The following is a 19,012-nucleotide window of genomic DNA, read 5'->3' on the forward strand; positions in this document are numbered from 1 at the left end:
CCGGAAAAAGGGCTGCTGGCTCGATTACCACTGAATTAGACGGGACTATGTGCCCGAGTTATGCTGGCCCAGAGCACTGTGATACTGCCGGTGGAAAACGGAACTAAATCACAAAGAGTTAAGAGGGCATATACCCTTGACCCTAACGTACAAATGGACGCAATCGGACAGCCCCGAGGCATCCCGAATGAGTTCAAAGCTAGAAGCGAAATAGCCGCAGGGTTTGAATCCATCTTTTTTTGGATCACACCCAACAAAAATACTGAGTGGATCAATTACATCTATTATAATCAGCAGAGGTTTATTAATTATTCAAATGCTGCCCTGGAGGCCTTGGGAGAGCAGTTGGATGCGACCAGCAAAATGGCGTGGCAAAATCGACAGGCATTAGATTGGCTCCTGGCAGAAAAAGGAGGTGTGTGTGTTATGTTTGGGGATCAGTGTTGCACATTTATCCCTAATAACACTAGTCCAGAGGGGTCATTTACACAAGCCATGAATAAGTTAAAGAATCTTGCGAAGGAAATGAAAGAAAATGCTGGGTTTGGACAGGGGGTATGGAGTTGGCTGGATAGAATGTTCGGAAGATGGGGGGCATGGTTTGCCAAGGCTGGAGCTATAGCAATCACAACAATAATCATTCTGGGATTAATATTTTGTTGCTTTCTACCCGTCCTGAGATCCTTCCTTACCAGGGTGACAGCGCGGCAGATGGTGACTCGGGTGATACGCAATTCTCGCTCAAAAGGAAAAACGGAGGAATGGGGAAACTTTGAGCCGCCCCCGCTGAGTGAATTTACCATGACCTTGGTCGAAGTTGAAACTCGTCACTCTGTAAACTAACTACGATAGTGGAAGATCGTCTGGTGACAACGATAAGCACCTTGCTGAAATCCGCGGGGGACCAAGAGAACTTAGTCTGTACACAGGAATCAGTCTTTTTCCCTTCCCTCGACAAGAGTGGGAAGGTTTTTGGCTGATGACTGTCAGGAGCAGGCAATCTGGGGGAGCAACCCAAGAATCAGAACCTGGATAAACACATTATGATAAAGTTAGAACAGGGGCATTGATCCCTGACCAAAGTATTCGGCTCCTCCACATTGCCTGCAAAGAGTGATTAAAATAAAAATGCGAATGGGATCAAGCGAGGGGGTTATTTGAGCTTGGAAATTGAGATGAGGCTAGGAAATAGCCTCAAAGGGGGGACATGTTGGGAATTTGTACTGGATATTGTATGAGCTAGGTATGGAATTCAGAATCATAGGTTTTAGTGAAATGATAAAGCAGATTTAGGTGAGTAGTGAAATGGGTATGTAACCTATGTAACCTAATGTAATTTAGAGTAACCTCGTGTGACCTAACGTAATCAAACATAGAATAGATGACCTAATGTAATCAAGTATAGTTGATATGATCAAAGCAGAAGACCCAGAAAAGTAGTATAGCAGTCACTAATTAACGAAGGCAAACAATAGTCACTTGGGGGAACAATGAATACTGCTCAGTGGCTCACTTTAGTAGTTGACCATAATAAAAAAGAGAGAATAAAGTGAGCAGGTGTTTCCACACATTCGGCCTAAGTCAGCTAAACCACGATTGTTGCACAAGTAGAGAAGTGTAGATAAGGGCAAGAGTTATAACCACCATGGTTTAAGAGACAAAGAGAGGAAAAAGGAAGCGACCAATCTTGAATAAGACAGATAAAAGTCAACTAAAAACAATGGTGGCCAAAGCAAGGTCCGGCTGTAAAGTAAGATAATAAAGATAAGAATCTTGAGATACGGAGCTGAAATGTACATAAAAAGACTGTAAGCCTGAGGGCTCATCGGATTGTTCCGGACATCCCGATTTTATTCTCTTGTGCTAGGTGAATAAAGTCTACTGCTTGGAAGATTGCTGCTCAGACTCTCTGTTTTAATCGATGTAAACGAATTGTCGTCCTGGGGAACCACGACACTCCCGGCGCAAGGGATCCAAGACAGAGTGATTTCGGGGGCATGGGTGGGTGACGGTAAGGTGTCCGATATATACAGGGAAATGAGAGACGAGGGGGAGACGATGATAGAGGAACTGAAGGGAAAATGGGAGGAGGAGCTGGGGGAAGAGATTGAGGAGGGGCTGTGGGCAGATGCCCTAAGTAGGGTAAATTCCTCGTCCTCTTGTGCCAGGCTCAGCCTGATCCAATTCAAGGTACTACACAGGGCGCATATGACGGGAGCAAGATTGAACAGGTTTTTTGGGGTGGAGGATAAGTGCGGGAGGTGCGCGGGAAGCCCTGCGAACCACACCCACATGTTTTGGTCATGTCCGGTATTGCACGAGTTCTGGGTGGGTGTGGCAAAAGTGATTTCAAAGGTGGTGGGGGTCCGGGTCGAACCAGGCTGGGGGCTGGCTATATTTGGGGTTGCAGATGAGCCGGGAGTGCAGGAGGCGAGAGAGGCCGATGTTTTGGCCTTTGCGTCCCTAGTAGCCCGGCGAAGGATTCTACTTATGTGGAAAGAAGCTAAACCCCCGGGCGTGGAGGCCTGGATAAACGACATGGCAGGGTTTATAAAATTGGAGCGGATAAAGTACGCACTAAGAGGTTCGGCTCAAGGGTTCACCAGGCGGTGGCAACCGTTCCTCGACTATCTCGCAGAGCGATAAGGGAAAATAGGAAAGACAACAGCAGCAACCCGGGGGGGGTGCATTCGGGTCTTCGGGGTTTTTTTGTGTGTTGTTATATATTTGCTGTTCATATTTCTTTTTGTTTCTTATTTGTGTTGGCAATTGCCGTTAGTTAATATATTATTTTAAAAACGATCAATGTATATACTGTTACAAAGTTGTAAAAATGGAAAATTCCTGGTTGATCGGAAAACTTTAATAAAATATATATATTTTTTTAAAAACTGAGAAAAGAAATGAATAGAACCAGAATGCCAGTGAATGGGAGCTTCGGGGGGGGGGGGGTCAAAAGGGTGGCAGAAGTGGCAGAAAAGGCCACAAGCAGCAGGTGGACGAGCTGGCAGACCCACAACGCAAGGGAGTCCTGGTCACCCAAGAGAGAGGGAGGCCAACGACACGAGCACCAGCCTCCCCCCAACACCTGGAGTCGGTTGGAAGACATTCTTTATGAAGGAACTAACCGCCATGAAAGAGACGATAAAGATCGAAATCCAGGTGGCGGTGACAGAGGCGATGGTCGCCGTGCAAAACACAATCGACGGATTGGGGAAGAAGGTGGAAGCATAGAAAAAACAATCCACGAATTAGAGAAAGCCTCTAAACCAGAGCGACAGAATCATTGCCCTGGAGGCAAAAGTTTAAAGGTTGGTGGCGGCTCAAGGAAATCGGTCCCGACGCGAGAACATTCGGATCATAGTTCTGCCAGAAGTATTGAGGGCATGGACCTGACAGGCTACGTCGCCCAAATGCTGTGCAACAAGTCGGGAGAGACTGCTTCCCCAACCCCCCGGAGATCGACAGAGCACACAAGTTGCTCAGGCCGAAACCCAAGGCAGGGAACAACCGAGGGCGGTCATCGCGAAGCTATACCGATGCCAGGATCGTGAGTGGATCCTAAGGTGGGCGAGATAGACCAAGGCGAGTACCTGGGAAGGACACAAAATCCGAGTATATGAGGACATTGGGGCGGACTTGGCAAACGCAGGGCCGAATTTAATCAGGCAAAATCGGCCCTGTACAAGAAAGGGGTAAGATTTGGAATGCTGTTCCCAGCCAGGCTCAGGGTCACATTCCAGAACAAGGAGCATTATTTTAACACCCCGGTGGAGATGAACGAATTTGTGCGGACAACCGGCGTGGACAAGGGGCAGGCAAGGCAGCGATGAAGGTGGAACAGAGAAGGAAAGCAAAAGAGATAGAGACTTCTTGGACACTCGATATGTTTGTGCGGGATTGTGCTGCCTTGCTCTGATCAAAAAGACCGGGGTCACAGGAAAAGGCGAGGACAGGGGAATGCAGGTGAGGGTGAGGCACAGGCAGAGGGAGTAGTCAGACAGCGGGCATAAGATAGGGGTAAGATTAGCCCTGGGATGGGGCCTACCACACTAGCAGGGATAGCTAGCACAGTAAGACAGACAGCAAGGGGGGCTGCGGCACACCTCCCGGTTGGGAGGGAGCACCTGGCTAGGGCACAGGGACAGGAGGAGAAACGCATGGGGACGGGGATGGGGACGGGGAGGGTGGTGGTAGGGGGGGAAGAAGGAACACAAAAGGAACACGATGGGAAGAAACGGTTGCTTTCTGGATTGCCTCGGCAAGTAAGGTGCAGGCTGAAGGAACAAGTTGGCGCCACAAGCAAAGGGAGAACCCGGAGTGCAGGAGCGCACCCACGTGGTGTACACACAGTTGGTGGCCATGTTGGGTGCCCCCTGTACAAAGTGAAACCCTGGAGCGCAGGGGCCCGACCTCATGGTGAGATTGGTGACTACAGCCATTCTAGACAGCCCCCTAACAAAGGGAAACTCCAGAGTGCAGGAGCGCATCCACCAGGTAAATATGGTTGATCCCACAGGGCGGGGACAAAAATCCACCACCAGGCCCAGTGAAAAGATCCAGAGTCTTCACCCATTTGAGAAGTTTGAAAGCCGATATAGCCTTCCTACACTTGAGGGAGAAGGACCGAATGCGGGTAAGGAAGGGCTGGGTGGGACATGACGTAACTCATGTTATGGCATGAGGGGTAGGGAAGTAGCCATTCCGATTAGTAAGAAGACGGTGTTTACGGTGACAAGGATGGTTACGGACCCAGGGGGATGGTACGTCATGGTCAGCGGTGTCCTGGACGGCACCAATAGTTCTGGTAAACGTGTGCGCACCCAACTGGGATGACACAGATTTCATAAAAAGGCCATGGCGTAAATCCCCGACATTGACACACACCGACTGACCATGGGGGGGGGGGGGGGGGGGGGCGGCTTCAGCTGTGTTCAGGACCCACTGATGGAACGATCGAGCCCCTGAACAGGGAAAAAGACAGGCATGGCTAGAGAACTCGGAGCATTCATGGAACAGATGGGGCAAATGGACCCATGGCGGTTACTACATTCCGGAATTCTCGGTCTTTTTGCCGGTACACAAAGTATACACACGGATTGACTTATCTACAGTGGGGAAATCGGTGCTTCCAGAAATAGTCAGAGCGGAATACTCCGCGATAGTCATCTCCGACCACGCTCCACATTACATGGATGTGAGGTTGGAGAGAGGCCATTCCCAAAGCCCACGTAGAGGTTGGACACGGACCTTTTGGCCGACAAAGTCTATTGCCAGAAAACATCACAGGCCATAGGCGAGTACATCACTAACAACCAGAACGAGGAAGTCTCACTTTCCACGTTCTGGGAGGCACTGAAGGCAATGATTAGGGGGGAGATTATAGCCTATAAGGCACGTAGAGACAGGGAAGAGAGGGCGGCTAGACAACAACTGATTGACTCCATCCTGGAGGTCAACAGAAAGTACTCCGAGGCCCCGACTGCAGAGTTTCTGTTGGAGAGGAAAAAGCTGCAAATGGACTTTAACCTGCTATCCACCAGGGAGGCAGTGCACCAACTCCACCAGACACGGGGGACCTTCTACGAACATGGGGGAAAGGCTGGCCACGTACTGGCTCACCAGCCAAGAAAGCAGGCAGCCACGAGGGAGATAGCGTAGGTGAAGGACAGCAGAGGTGGACTGGTAGCCGAACCAAAAAAGGTCAAACAAGCATTTGAGACCTTCTACCGGGGACTGTATACCTCCGAGCCCCCCCAATGGGGAAGTGTGAATGAGATAGTTCCTCAATGGACTCGACATGCCAGTCATGGGGGACGATAGACGGAGGGAGCTGGAAGCACCAATAGGACTGGGAGACATCATGGAGAGCATCAGCTCCAAGCAGGCGGGGTCTTCTATAAGAAATTTGCACCTGCCCAGGCCCCACACCTATAGGACATGTTCGTAGATTCACTAGCAAAGGGCACCCTGCCTCCAACGCTAACACAGGCCATGATATCGCTGATACCAAAAAAAGGCAAAGACCCAATGGAATGTGGATCATATAGACCCATTTCACTGCTCAATGTAGATGTTAAAATACTCGCGAAAGCCCTGGTCAAGGGACTGGAGAACTGCATACCAGAGGTGGTTGCTGAGGATCAGACGGGCTTTGTCAAGGGTAGACAGCTAACTGCGAACAGCAGGCAGCTGCTGAATGTAATAATGATCCCATCTGGGGAGAGAACACCAGAGGTGATCGTCTCCCTGGATACAGAAAAGGCCTTCGACAGAGTCGAATGGAAGTTCCTCATTGAGGTATCGGAACGGTTTGGGCTAGGGACGGGGTTTACCTCATGAGTGAAACTCCTGTACAATGCCCCCACGGCGGACATTTGGACCAACACCAACAGCTCTGAATATCTACAGGTGTACAGAGGCACGAGGCAGGGTTGCCCACTGTCCCGCTCCTGTTTACTCTGGCAATCGAACCCCTGGTGATCACTCTGCGAGACGCGAAAGGCTGGAAGGGCATCCAAAGAGGAGGCAGAGACCACAGAGTCTCACTATATGCTGCTGACCTGCTGCTCTACATTTCAGACCCACAGAACAGCCTGAAAGTAATCATGAAGCTCCTGGAAGAGTTTGGGGCTTTCTCAGGCTACAAACTCAACCTGGGCAAGAGCAAGGAATTCCCAGTGAACCCGAACGGAGGAGAGACAGAGATGGGGAGTCTATCATTCAAACTAGCCCAAAGCAAGACTCGTTAGCTGGGGATCCAGATAGCCCATGACTGGACACGGATCCACAACTGGAATCTGACCAGTATGGCGGAGGTAGCTTAAAAGGATCTACAGACCGGTTGCGGCAATGCGGAGCTAAGCCGCACATTTCGGCATCTCCTGCTATCACGGATTTTTGGGCTCTCTAGAGGAGCCCCAAAGGAAATTTTTTGATTGAATCCCGTGTGGGAAGGTGAAGTAAGGTCCCCCTTACGTTGTATGGCAGGGATTAGCGGTGGAGCGTCGGAGAAAGAGGCTTTGGAGCAGCGGCAAAAACGAGGGGGAAAAAACAAGATGGTGGAGATCGAGCAGCATGGGGGCCGGACCAGCAGGAATTCCTCAGGCGCTGTGTGGAGGAGCTTAAAAAGGAGGTGCTGGCGCCAATGCTGTTGGCGGTCGAGGGGCTGAAGGAGACCCAGAAGGCCCAGGCGGTGGAGCTCCGTGAGGTGAGGGATAAAACTAATGAGAACGAGGACGAGATCCTGGGCCTGGCAGTAAAGATGGAGGCGCATGAGGCACAGGAGGTGGGCCGAGAGACTCGAAGTCCTGGAGAACAGGTCGAGGAGGAAGAATCTCCAGATTCTGGGTCTCCCCGAAAGAGTGGAGGGAGCTGATGCCGGGGCGTACGTGAGCACGCTGCTCCATTCGCTGATGCGTGCAGAGGTCTCTCCGAGCCCCCTGGAGCTGGAAGGAGCTCACTGGGTCCTGGCGAGGAGACCCAGGGCTGATGAGCCGCCAAGGGCGATAGTGGCGAGGTTCCATCACTTCACGGACAAAGAAAGTGTCCTGAGATGGGCCAAGAAGGTGCGGAGCAGTAGATGGGAGAATGCGGTGATCCGAGTCTACCAGGACTGGAGTGCGGAGGTGGCAAAGAGGAGAGCTGGCTTCAACCGGGCCTAGGCGGTGCTGCACAAAAAAAGTCAGGTTCGGAATGCTGCAGCCTGCGCGACTGTGGGTCACTTATCAGGACCGACACCACTATTTCGAAACGCCAGAAGAGGCTTGGACCTTTATCCAAACGGAAAAATTGGACTCGAACTGAGGGGCTGTGGTTGTGGGGGGGGGATGTTGACTGTATACGGGGTTGTAAATATGGGTAAAGAATGTTTCATGGGTGGGATGATGGATGGGGATGTGGGAAGAGTTCTTGTTAAATTTTTTTTTTCTGTTGACGAGATAGTGGGAAATGTGGGCGTCGGTGGTGGAGGGAGGTGAGACTCGGGGATGGGGGAACTGGGATAAGGGTGCAACAGGAGCTGCGCCACAGGGGGCGGGGCTGGCTCAGGAAAGCGCGGGCTTTTTCCCGCGCTAGGGAGGGGGGGATGGAGGAAGGTGAGGAGGAGAGACTCCCACACGGGGGAGATCAACGGGAAGGCGGGGGAAGCCGGGGTCAGCGGAAGTCAGCTGACTCACGGTGGGTAGCCCCCCTAATCCGGCTGATCACGTGGAATGTGAGAGGCCTAAACGGGCCAGTTAAGAGGGCCCGAGTGTTCGCGCACCTAAAGGGACTGAAGGCAGATGTGGTCATGCTTCAGGAGACACATCTGAAGGTGGCAGATCAGGTCAGGTTAAGGAAGGGATGGGTAGGACAGGTGTTCCATTCGGGGCTGGATGCAAAGAATAGAGGGGTGGCAATACTGGTGGGGAAGCGGATGTCGTTTGAGGCCAAGAACATAGTAGCGGACAATGGAGGCCGATACGTGATGGTGAGCGGTAGGTTGCAGGGGACGGAGGTGGTATTGGTAAATGTATACGCCCCGAACTGGGACGATGCTGGATTCATGAAACGGATGTTGGGGCGTATTCCAGACTTGGAGGTAGGGAGCTTGATAATGGGTGGGGTTTTCAACATGGTGTTGGACCCAGCATTAGATCGTTCCAGATCTAGGACGCGGAAGAGGCCGGCGGCGGCCAAGGTGCTCAGGGGGTTTATGGATCAGATGGGGGGGGGGGGGGGGTGGGGGGGAGTAGATCCGTGGAGATTTGCCAGGCCTTTGGCCAGAGAATTTTCTTTTTTCTCCCATGTACATAAGGCCTACTCCCGGATAAATTTTTTTGTTTTGGGCAGGGCATTGATCTCAAAAGTGGAGGGAACGGAGTATTCGGCCATAGCCATTTCAGACCACGCCCCGCATTGGGTGGAGCTAGAGCTGGGAGAGGAGAGGGACCAACACCCGTTGTGGCGGTTGGATGTGGGACTGCTGGCAGACGAGGAAGTGTGTGAGAGGGTGCGGGGGTGCATTGAAAGGTACCTGGAGGCCAACGACAACGGGGGGTGCAGGTGGGAGTAGTATGGGAGGCGCTGAAGGCGGTGGTCAGGGGAGAGTTAATCTCCATCAGGGCTCATAGGGTGAAGAGAGAAGGCAGGGAAAGGGAGCGGTTAGTGGGGGAGATTTTAAGGGTGAGGCTCCTGATGAGGGACTACTCGGGGAGAGACGAAGTCTCCAGACGGAGTTCGACCTGTTGACCACAGGGAAGGCAGAGGCACAGTGGAGGAAGGCACAGGGGCCGATATATGAATATGGGGAGAAGGCGAGTCGGTTGCTGGCACATCAGCTCCGTAAGAGGATGGCAGCGAGGGAAATAGGTGGAGTCAAGGACGGCAGGGGAACCACGGTGCGGAGTGCGGTGAAAGTGAATGAGGCATTTCAGGCCTTTTACGAGGAGCTGTATAGGTCCCAGCCCCCAGGGGGAAAAGAGGGGATGCGACGATTCTTGGACCAACTGGGGTTCCCGAGGGTGGAGGAGCAGGAGGTGGCTGGTTTGGGGGTGCCCATTAGGGTGGAGGGGCTGGTTAAAGGACTGGGGAGCATGCAGGCGGGGAAGGCCCCGGGGCCGGATGGGTTCCCGGTGGGGTTTTATAGGAAGTATGTAGACCTGTTAGCCCCGTTGCTGGTAAGGACCTTCAATGAAGCAAGGGAGGGGGGGACCCTGCCCCCGACAATGTCGGAGGCGACGATCTCTTTGATCTTGAAGCAGGATAATGACCCACTGCAATGCGGGTCGTATAGACAGATCTCGCTCCTCAACGTAGATGCTAAGTTGCTGGCAAAAATGTTGGCTACAAGGATTGAGGACTGTGTCCCGGGGGTGATTCACGAGGACCAGACGGGATTCGTAAAGGGTAGGCAGCTAAATACCAATGTGCGAAGGCTCCTAAATGTGATAATGATGCCATCGGTGGAGGGAGAGGCGGAGATTGTGGCAGCCATGGACACGGAGAAGGCCTTTGACCGAGTAGAGTGGGAGTATCTCTGGGAAGTGTTGAGGAGGTTTGGGTTCGGGGGAGGGTTTATTAGTTGGGTTAAGCTCCTGTACAGAGCCCCGGTGGCGAGTGTGGTCACAAACCGGCGGAGGTCGGAGTATTTCCGGCTGTACCGAGGGACGAGGCAGGGGTGCCCCGTCCCCTCTGCTGTTTGCATTAGCAATTGAACCTTTGGCCATGGCGTTAAGGGAGTCGGGGAAATGGAAGGAGGTGGGCCGAGGGGGAGAGGAACATCGAGTGTCGCTGTACGCAGACGACTTGTTGCTCTATGTGGCGGATCCAGTGGAGGGGATAGTTGAGGTAATGCAGATCCTAAGGGAGTTTGGAGACTTCTTGGGCTATAAGCTCAATGTGGGAAAGAGTGAGCTCTTTGTGGTGCAGCCGGGGGATCAGGGAAGAGGGATAGACGACCTACCGTTGAGGAGGGCGGAAAGGAGCTTTCGATACTTGGGGATTTAGGTAGCTAGGAGCTGGGGGGCACTGCACAAACTTAATTTGATGCGGCTAGTGGAACAGATGGAGGAGGACTTTAAGAGGTGGGACATGTTGCCACTCTCGCTGGCGGGCAGGGTACATTCGATTAAAATGGTGGTTCTCCCGAGGTTTCTTTTTGTATTCCAATGCCTCCCAATTGTGATTACCGAGGCCTTCTTTAAGAGGGTAAGCAGGAGCATTATGGGATTTGAGTGGGCGAGCAAGACCCCGAGGGTAAGGAGGGGGTTCCTGGAGCGTAGCAGAGATAGAGGAAGGTTGGCGTTGCCGAATCTGGGTGGCTACTACTGGGCAGCCAACGTGGCGATGATCCATAAGTGGGTGATGGAGGGAGAGGGGGCGGCATGGAAGAGGTTGGAGATGCTGTCCTGCAAAGAAACGAGCCTGGGGGCGCTGGTGACGGCACCGCTGCCGCTTTCGCCGACAAGGTACACCACGAGCCCGGTGGTGGTGGCAACGTTAAAGATCTGGGGGCAGTGGAGACGACATAGGGGAGCGATGGGAGCCTCGGTGTGGTCCCCGATCAGGGATAACCATCGGTTTGTCCCAGGGAGGATGGACGGGGGGGTTTCAGAGCTGGCATCGCGCAGGGATTAGAAGAATGGGGGACCGGTTCATCGACGAGACGTTTGCGAGCTTAGGGGCGCTGAAGGAGAAATTTGGACTACCCCCGGGAAATGCTTTCAGGTATATGCAAGTGAGGGCGTTTGTGAGGCGGCAGGTGAGGGAATTCCTGCTGCTCCCGGCACAGGGGATTCAAGACAGGGTGATTTCGGGCGTATGGGTCGGGGAGGGCAAGGTGTCGGCAATAAACCAGGAGATGAAAGAAGAGGGGGAGGCTTTGGTAGAGGAGCTGAAAGGTAAATGGGAAGAGGAGCTAGGGGAGGAGATTGAGGAGGGGCTGTGGGCTGATACCCTAAGTCGGGTTAATTCCTCTTCCTCATGTGCCAGTCTTAGCCTGATACAGTTTAAGTAGTAGTTCACAGAGCGCATATGACGGGGGCGAGGCTGAGTAGGTTCTTTGGGGTGGAGGACAGATGTGGGAGGTGCTCAGGAAGTCCGGCGAACCATGTCCATATGTTTTGGTCATGCCCGGCACTGGAGGGGAGTTGCGGGAACAGTATCTAAGGTGGTGAAAGTACGGGTCAAGCCAAGCTGGGGGCTAGCACTATTTGGAGTAGTGGACGAGCTGGGAGTGCAGGAGGCGAAAGAGGCCGGCATTCTGGCCTTTGCGTCCCTCGTAGCCTGGCGAAGGATCTTGTTAATGTGGAAAGAGGCGACTCCCCCCAGCGTGGAGGCCTGGATAAATGATATGGCAGGGTTTATCAAGTTGGAGAGGATAAAGTTTGCCTTGAGGGGGTCTGCGCAGGGGTTCTACAGGTGGTGGCAACCGTTCCTAGACTATCTCGCGGAGCGTTAGATGAAGGTCGGACAGCAGCAGCAGCAACCCATGGGGGGGGGGGGGGGGGAGGGGAGGGGAAGGGGACATCTTTCTTTGGGGGGGGGGGGGAGGGAGGGGGAAGGGGGGCCTTTCTGGGGGGCATTTGAGCAAGAAAATACATGAATGATCAGGGAAACGGATATCAAATGTACAAAGTTCTGTATCATATTGACGTGCCATGTTCATGTCTTGCTATGGGGGGTTGTTTTGTATGGTTGAAAATTTTGTTAATTCTTCATAAACATATTTAAAAATAAATAAATAAAAGGATCTACAGAGATGGTCTGCACTCCCACTTTCCCTGGCGGGGAGGGTGTAGACAATAAAGATGAACGTATTGCCGAGGTTCCTCTTCCTGTTCAGATCCGTACCGATCTTCACCCCAAGGCCTTTTTCCAAGGGTTAGACAAATTGAGCATGGCATTTGGGGGGAAAGAACTCAAGGATCCCAAGCCAACATTGCAACGGAAGAAAAATATGGGTGACCTGGCCCTACCAAACTTGCAGTACTACTACTGGGCAGCCACAGCCGAGAGGGTGAGGGGATGGATACGAGAACCCAACATGGAATGAGTGAGGCTGGAGGAGTCCTCCTGCAAGGGAACAAATCTCTGGGCCCTCGCTATAGCAGCGCTCCCATTACCCCCGGCAAAGTACACATCATGCCCAGTGGTAGTAGCCACATTAAGGACATGGAACCAAATGTAGCAACATTTTGGTTTAACCGAGATGTCCTACATGGTCCCCATCTGCGGCAACCACAAATTCCCGGCAGCCATGCTCGGCGCCACCTTCAGAAAATGGAGACCATAAGACATAGGAGCAGAATTAGGCCACTCGGCCCATCGAGTCTGCTCTGCCATTTAATCATGACTGATATTTTCTCATCCCCATTCTCCTGCCTTCTCCCCATAACCCCTGATCCCCTTATTTAAAATTTTTTAAAAAATTCTCCTCCTTTTTCACATTTTCTCCCAAATTTACACCCACCAACAATAAACAATAATCAGTAACAAATATGTCAATCCCCACATCAACAACAACGATCCCATCCTCCCACCAAACCTCAAACAGTAGCCCGCATGTTCACATAAACAAATGACAAAAAGGAATCAGGAATCACCCATTGTCACCATTAACACACACAGTGCCCCCCCGCCCCCCAACACCAAACTAATGTTCGATGATATCCAGTTCTTGGCAGTGCATAATAAATGCCCAAGAATTGTAGAACCCCTCCATCCTTCCCTTCAGTTCAAACTTAACCTTCTCAAGAGTCAAGAATTCCAACAGTCCCCCCGCCACGCCAGGACACAGGGTGGAGAGGCTGCTCTCCAACCCATCAGGATCCACCTTTGGGTGATCAACGAGGCGAAGGCTACAACATCTGCCTCCGCACCCGTTTCCAACCCTGGCTGGTCCGACACCCCGAATATGGCCTCCCGGGGGCCCGGGTCAGGTTTCACGTGCACCACTTTAGAAATTACCCTAAAAACCTCTTTCCAGTAATCCTCCAGCTTTGGATAGGACCAAAGCCTGATCCCCTTATTAATCAAGAACCTATCTATCTCCGTTTTAAAGACACTCAAGTGATTTGGCCTCCACAGCCTTCTGCGGCAAAGTTCCACAGATTCACCATCCTCTGGCTGAAGAAATTCCTCATCTCAGTTTTAAAGGATCGTTCTTTCATTCTGAGATTGTGTCCTCTGGTTCTAGTTTTTCCTACAAATGGAAACAACCTCTCCACGTCCACCCTATCCAGGCCTCACAGTACCATGTAAGTTTCAATAAGATCCCCCCTCATCCTTCTAAACTCCAACGAGTACAGACCCAGAGTCCTCAATCATTCCTCATATGGCAAGCTCTTCATTCCAGGGATCATTCTTGTGAACCTCCTCTGGACCCTTTCCAAGGCCAGCACATCCTTCCTTAGATACAGGGCCCAAAACTGCTCACAATACTCCAAATGGGGTCTGACCAGAGCCTTAAAAAGCCTCAGAAGTACATCCCTGGGCTTGTATTCTAGCCCTCTTGATATGAATGCTAACATTGGGCAGCACGGTGGCACAGCGGTTAGCACTGCAGTCTCACAGCGCCGAGATCCCAGGTTCGATCCCGGCTCTGGGTCACTGTCCGTGTGGTTTGCACATTCTCCCCGTGTTTGCGTGGGTTTCGCCCCCACATCCCAAAGATGTGCAGGGTAGGTAGATTCACCATGCTAAATTGCCCCTTAATTGGAAAAAATTAATTGGGCACGCTAAATTTAAAAAAATGAATGCTAACATTGCATTTGCCTTCCTAACTGCTGTCTGAACCTGTACGTTAACCGTAAGATAATCTTGAACAAGGACTCCCAAATCCCTTTGTGCTACTGATTTCCTAAGCATTTCTCCATTTAGAAAAGTCTATGCCTCCATTCCTCCTTCCAAAGTGCATAACCTCACACTTATCCACATTGTATTCCATCTGCCACTTCTTTGCCCACTCACCTAGCCTGTCCAAGTCCTTCTGCAGCCCTTCTACTTCCTCAATACTACCTGTCCCTCCACAGATCTTTGTATCATCTGCTAACTGAGCAACAGTGCTCAGTTCTTTCTTCCAGATCATTAATGTATATTGTGAAAAGTTGTGGTCCCAGCACAGACACCGGAGGCACACCGCCAGTCACCGGCTGCCATCCTGAAAAAGACCCCTTTATCCCCACTCTGCCTGTCAGCCAATCCTCTATCGATGCCAGGATCTTATCCTTAACACCATGGGCTCTTAACTTTTTTAACAGTCTCCTATGCGGTACCTTGTCAAAGGCCTTCTGGAAATCTAAATAAATCATGTCCACTGGTCCTCCTTTTTCTAACCTCCTTGTTACCTCCTCAAAGAACACAAACAGATTTGTCAGACATGACCTCCACTTGACGAAGCCATGCTAAGTCCTATTTTCTTTTTAGAAAATATTTTATTGAGGCATTTACAATTTTAACATTCTAAATAACAGACCGGTCCAACAGATGCAAAACCCCCATAATAATATACCAAACTTCCCCCCGCCCTAACTCCTAGCTACCCATATATTGGATTCCCTGTCCTTATACTTCACTTCCATGCCTCCCCCTCTCCTGCTGACGGTCAGTTTTCCTTAAAGAAGTCCACACCCTCAGGGCTGCCACTACCACTGGACTGGGGTGCCGTTAACAGAGCCTTCAGATTCGTGCCCTTGCAAGGTGCCGCCTCCACTCGCCCCCACACCAACCCGTCCCCCGCTACCCATTTCCTAATCATTGAAATATTGGCCGCCCAGTAATAGTTAACAAAGTTCGGAAGGGCCAAGCCCCCTTCACCGCGCCCCCGCTCAAGAAAGACCTTCTTCAGCCTCGGGGCTTTCCCGGCCCGTATAAAACCCGAGATCGCCGCATTCATCTTCCTAAAAAATGCCTTGGGGATGAAGATTGGGAGGCACTGAAACACAAACAGCAAACTCGGGAGGACTGTCACCTTCACAGTCTGTACCCTCCCCACCAATGACATCGGTAGCACGTCCTACCTACAGAAGTGCCCTTTCATTTGCTCAATCACCCTGCCCAAATTTAGCTTATGAAGCTGACCCCAGTCCCTTGGCACCTGAATCTCCAGGTACCTGAAACTTCTTCCCACCACTTGAATTGCATCTCCCTCAGTCTCCTTTCCTGCCTCCTTGCCTGGATCGCAAAAACCTCACTCTTGCCCATATTCAGTTTGTAACCTGAGAACCGGCCAAATTCGTCCAGTGTTTCCATAATTTCTTCGATTCTCCCCAACAGGTCTGTTACATAAAGGAGTAAATCATACGAGTAGAATGAGACCCGATGTTCACCCTCCCCCCCCCTTCATTATCCCCCACCAAATGTTCGATGCCCTCAGCGCCAAAAGCTCTATGGCCAGGGCAAACAGTAGTGGGTAGAGTGAACACCCCTGCCTTGTCCCCCTGCACAGACTAAAATATTCTGGTCGAATCCGGTTGGTCCTTACATTCGCCACCGGTGCCTAATAAAGCAACCGGACCCAATCCACAAATCCCTGCCCAAACCCAAACCTTCCCATGACATCCCACAGGTACTTCCACTCCACCTGATCAGAGGCATTTTCTCCGTCCATGGCCACTACCACCTCGACCTCATGCCCCTCTGCTGGCACCATTATTACATTTAGGAGCCGCCTAATGTTGAACGTCAGGTGTCGTCCCTTCACAAATCCAGTCTGGTTCTTCCCTATTATTCCCGGAACACAATGCTCTATGCGCATGGCCAAGATCTTTGCCAGCAATTTTGCATCTACATTTAACGGGGGATTGGCTTAGATGACCCACAGCTCTCCGGATCCTTATCCCGTTTAAAAATAAGGGAGATCGATGCCTGCGATGTTGGGGGGAGCATGCCCGACTCCTTGGACTCATTAAAAGCCTTTACCAGGAGAGGCCCCAACAGCCCGTCAAGTCCTATTTTATCATGGACTTCCAAGAAGCGATCTCATCTTGAACAATGGACTCTAATTTCCCTTCTTCTGCCTCCCTCCCTTCTTAAACAGGGGTGTTACATTAGCCACTTTCCAGTCCTGTGGGACCCTCCCTGCCTCCAGTGAATCCTGAAAGATCACGATCAATGCTTCCACAATCTCCTCAGCTCTCTCTTTTAGAACCCTGGGGTGTAGTCCAACCGGTCTGGGTGATTTATCCACCTTCAGACCTTTCAGTTTCCCCAGAACCTTCTCCTTTGTGATGGCTGCTCCTCACCTGTGCCCCCCCAATTTTCCTGGAGCTCTGGCATCCCACTGGTGTCTTCCACCTTGAAGACTGATGCAAAGTAACTATTCAGTTCCTCTGCCATTTCTTTGTTTCCTATTATTACTTCTCCAGCCTCATTTTCCAGTGGTCCAATGCCTATTTTTGTCCACCATTTACAAGGCACAAGTCAGGAGCATGCAGGACCACTGCTCGGTTGTATGGATGAGTGCAGCTCCAACAATACCAAAGCAGCTTGACGCCAATCAGACAGTGCATCCCAATTGATTGACATCCCATCTGCAAACATCCACTCCCTCCAAAATGGATGCAGTGACAACAGTGTGTACCGTACACAAGATACACTGCAGAAACTCACCAAGGTCCCATTCATGGCACCTTCCAAACCAGTGGCCAATACTACCCAGAAGGCAGCAGATGTAATGGGAACATGACCACCTGGAAGTTTCCCCCCCAAGCCATCCAGCATTCTGACGTACAAATATACCACCGTTCCTTCACTGTCGCTGGATGGAAACTCCTGTAATTCCCACCCCAACAGTACTCTGGGTGTACTTACACCACATGGACTGCAGCAGTTCAAGAATGCAGCTCACAACCACCTTCTGTGGCAATTAGGGACAGGCAAAAAATGATGCCCTAGCCAGCAATGCCCACATCTCATGAATAGGTAAAGAAAATTGGAATGAGCAATAGGTCAAATTTAATGGTCATTTCATTTAATATTAATTTAGGTATTTTAAAAAATAAATTTAAAGTACCCAATTCTTTTTTTACAATTAAGGGTCAATTTAGCATGGTCAATCCACCTACCCTGCACGTCTTTGGGTTGTGGGGGCGAGACCCACGCAAACACGGGGAGAATGTGCAAACTCCACACGGACAGTGACCTGGATCGAACCCGGGTCCTCAGCACCGTGAGACAGCAGTGTCACCACTGCGCCGTCCAAATATTAATTTATGTATGTCCATATTGCACATCTTTCCACCATTCAGCTTGTCCAATCTAAAACACTCACCATTTGAAATGGGTCTCCAGGGTTGCTAGGCGTCGGGGGAAACTGAAGCAAATTGAAAGGACACAGCAACAGTCAATCACAGGCTATCAATTATATTTATTTGGTGACCGTTGTTCTATTTTTTCCTTTGTTAAATAAAACACCTGTTAACATCTTTCAACATTAAAAGCACTATGTAAATGTATCTGCTGTTATTTGCTTAGACGCTCTTAAGCCTTTATGCCAATTGGCATGAAAGGCTAGGTGCATTAGTGAGGCTCTATACCCACACCTGCAGAGGTAAACAAATCATTGCATACCAAGGATGACGATACACAAATCCCCCTTATTCTTCCCCGAAAGAACCCTGATCACAGTCTTACATTCAGGAGGAAACAAAATCCCAGGATCAGCAACCAATGTATCCTGATTGGCCAAACCCTTCAAAGATACCACCAACCGTTTTTAGGGGCATTTGTACATCTAAAGTGCAGTGACCATGGGGAACTTTCTTCTCGTATAAAGCCACATTGTAGATCAGCACATCAGCTGCATGGCCACTATACAGATACTATGCAGCACTGGTCTGGTCTGTTCAGTACAAGTCAGGTGGAGCCTCTAATCTGCTTTTACAGTGCTGCAGGCATGCTGTCATAGTGACCTACCAGAAAGGTGATGAATGCACAATGGCTTTGAAACCCCTTCAAACAGCCCCTCTAGTTCAGGGCAGTTATCAATTGGAAGCATGTGCTTTGCTGGCACCATCATTATCCTGGAAAAACTCACCAACAGATTCCATTTGCTATGATTTTGTCAGTCATTTCTTACTTCTGTGCCTCATCAGCCTTGGCAAAAGTCACAAACAAATTGAGAAGTTTTTAAAAAATGATCTGTAAGATGTTGCCAATCTCAGAGTCCTTTAATTGTTTGATTATCATTAAATTCATTCACTTGCACTTTTCCACTGGCTTAGTCCTTTGCATGTCTAAAACTACCTGAGGCCATGCCAAAGAGCTCCTCAGGAAAAATGGGTGCAAACGAACATCCATGTGAGTTGGTATAAAAAACTTACTGGCTGAAAATCTAGATTTTCTGGTTCTAAAGAATAACTTATTTCTAATGCAGAAGGGTGTGTCTGCTGGCTCAAGTCCATTTTATTCACGTCACTCATCACTTTTACCTATAACAGACTTTGCAGAGTTTGTCAACATCCAAACACCAAGTCTGATACCATCAGTGTTGTCTCAACTTTATCAGCTGACAGGAATATCAAATTTATGT

The sequence above is a fragment of the Scyliorhinus torazame genome, chromosome 11, assembly GCF_047496885.1.
Source record: "Scyliorhinus torazame isolate Kashiwa2021f chromosome 11, sScyTor2.1, whole genome shotgun sequence".
Classification (NCBI taxonomy): Eukaryota; Metazoa; Chordata; class Chondrichthyes; order Carcharhiniformes; family Scyliorhinidae; genus Scyliorhinus; species Scyliorhinus torazame.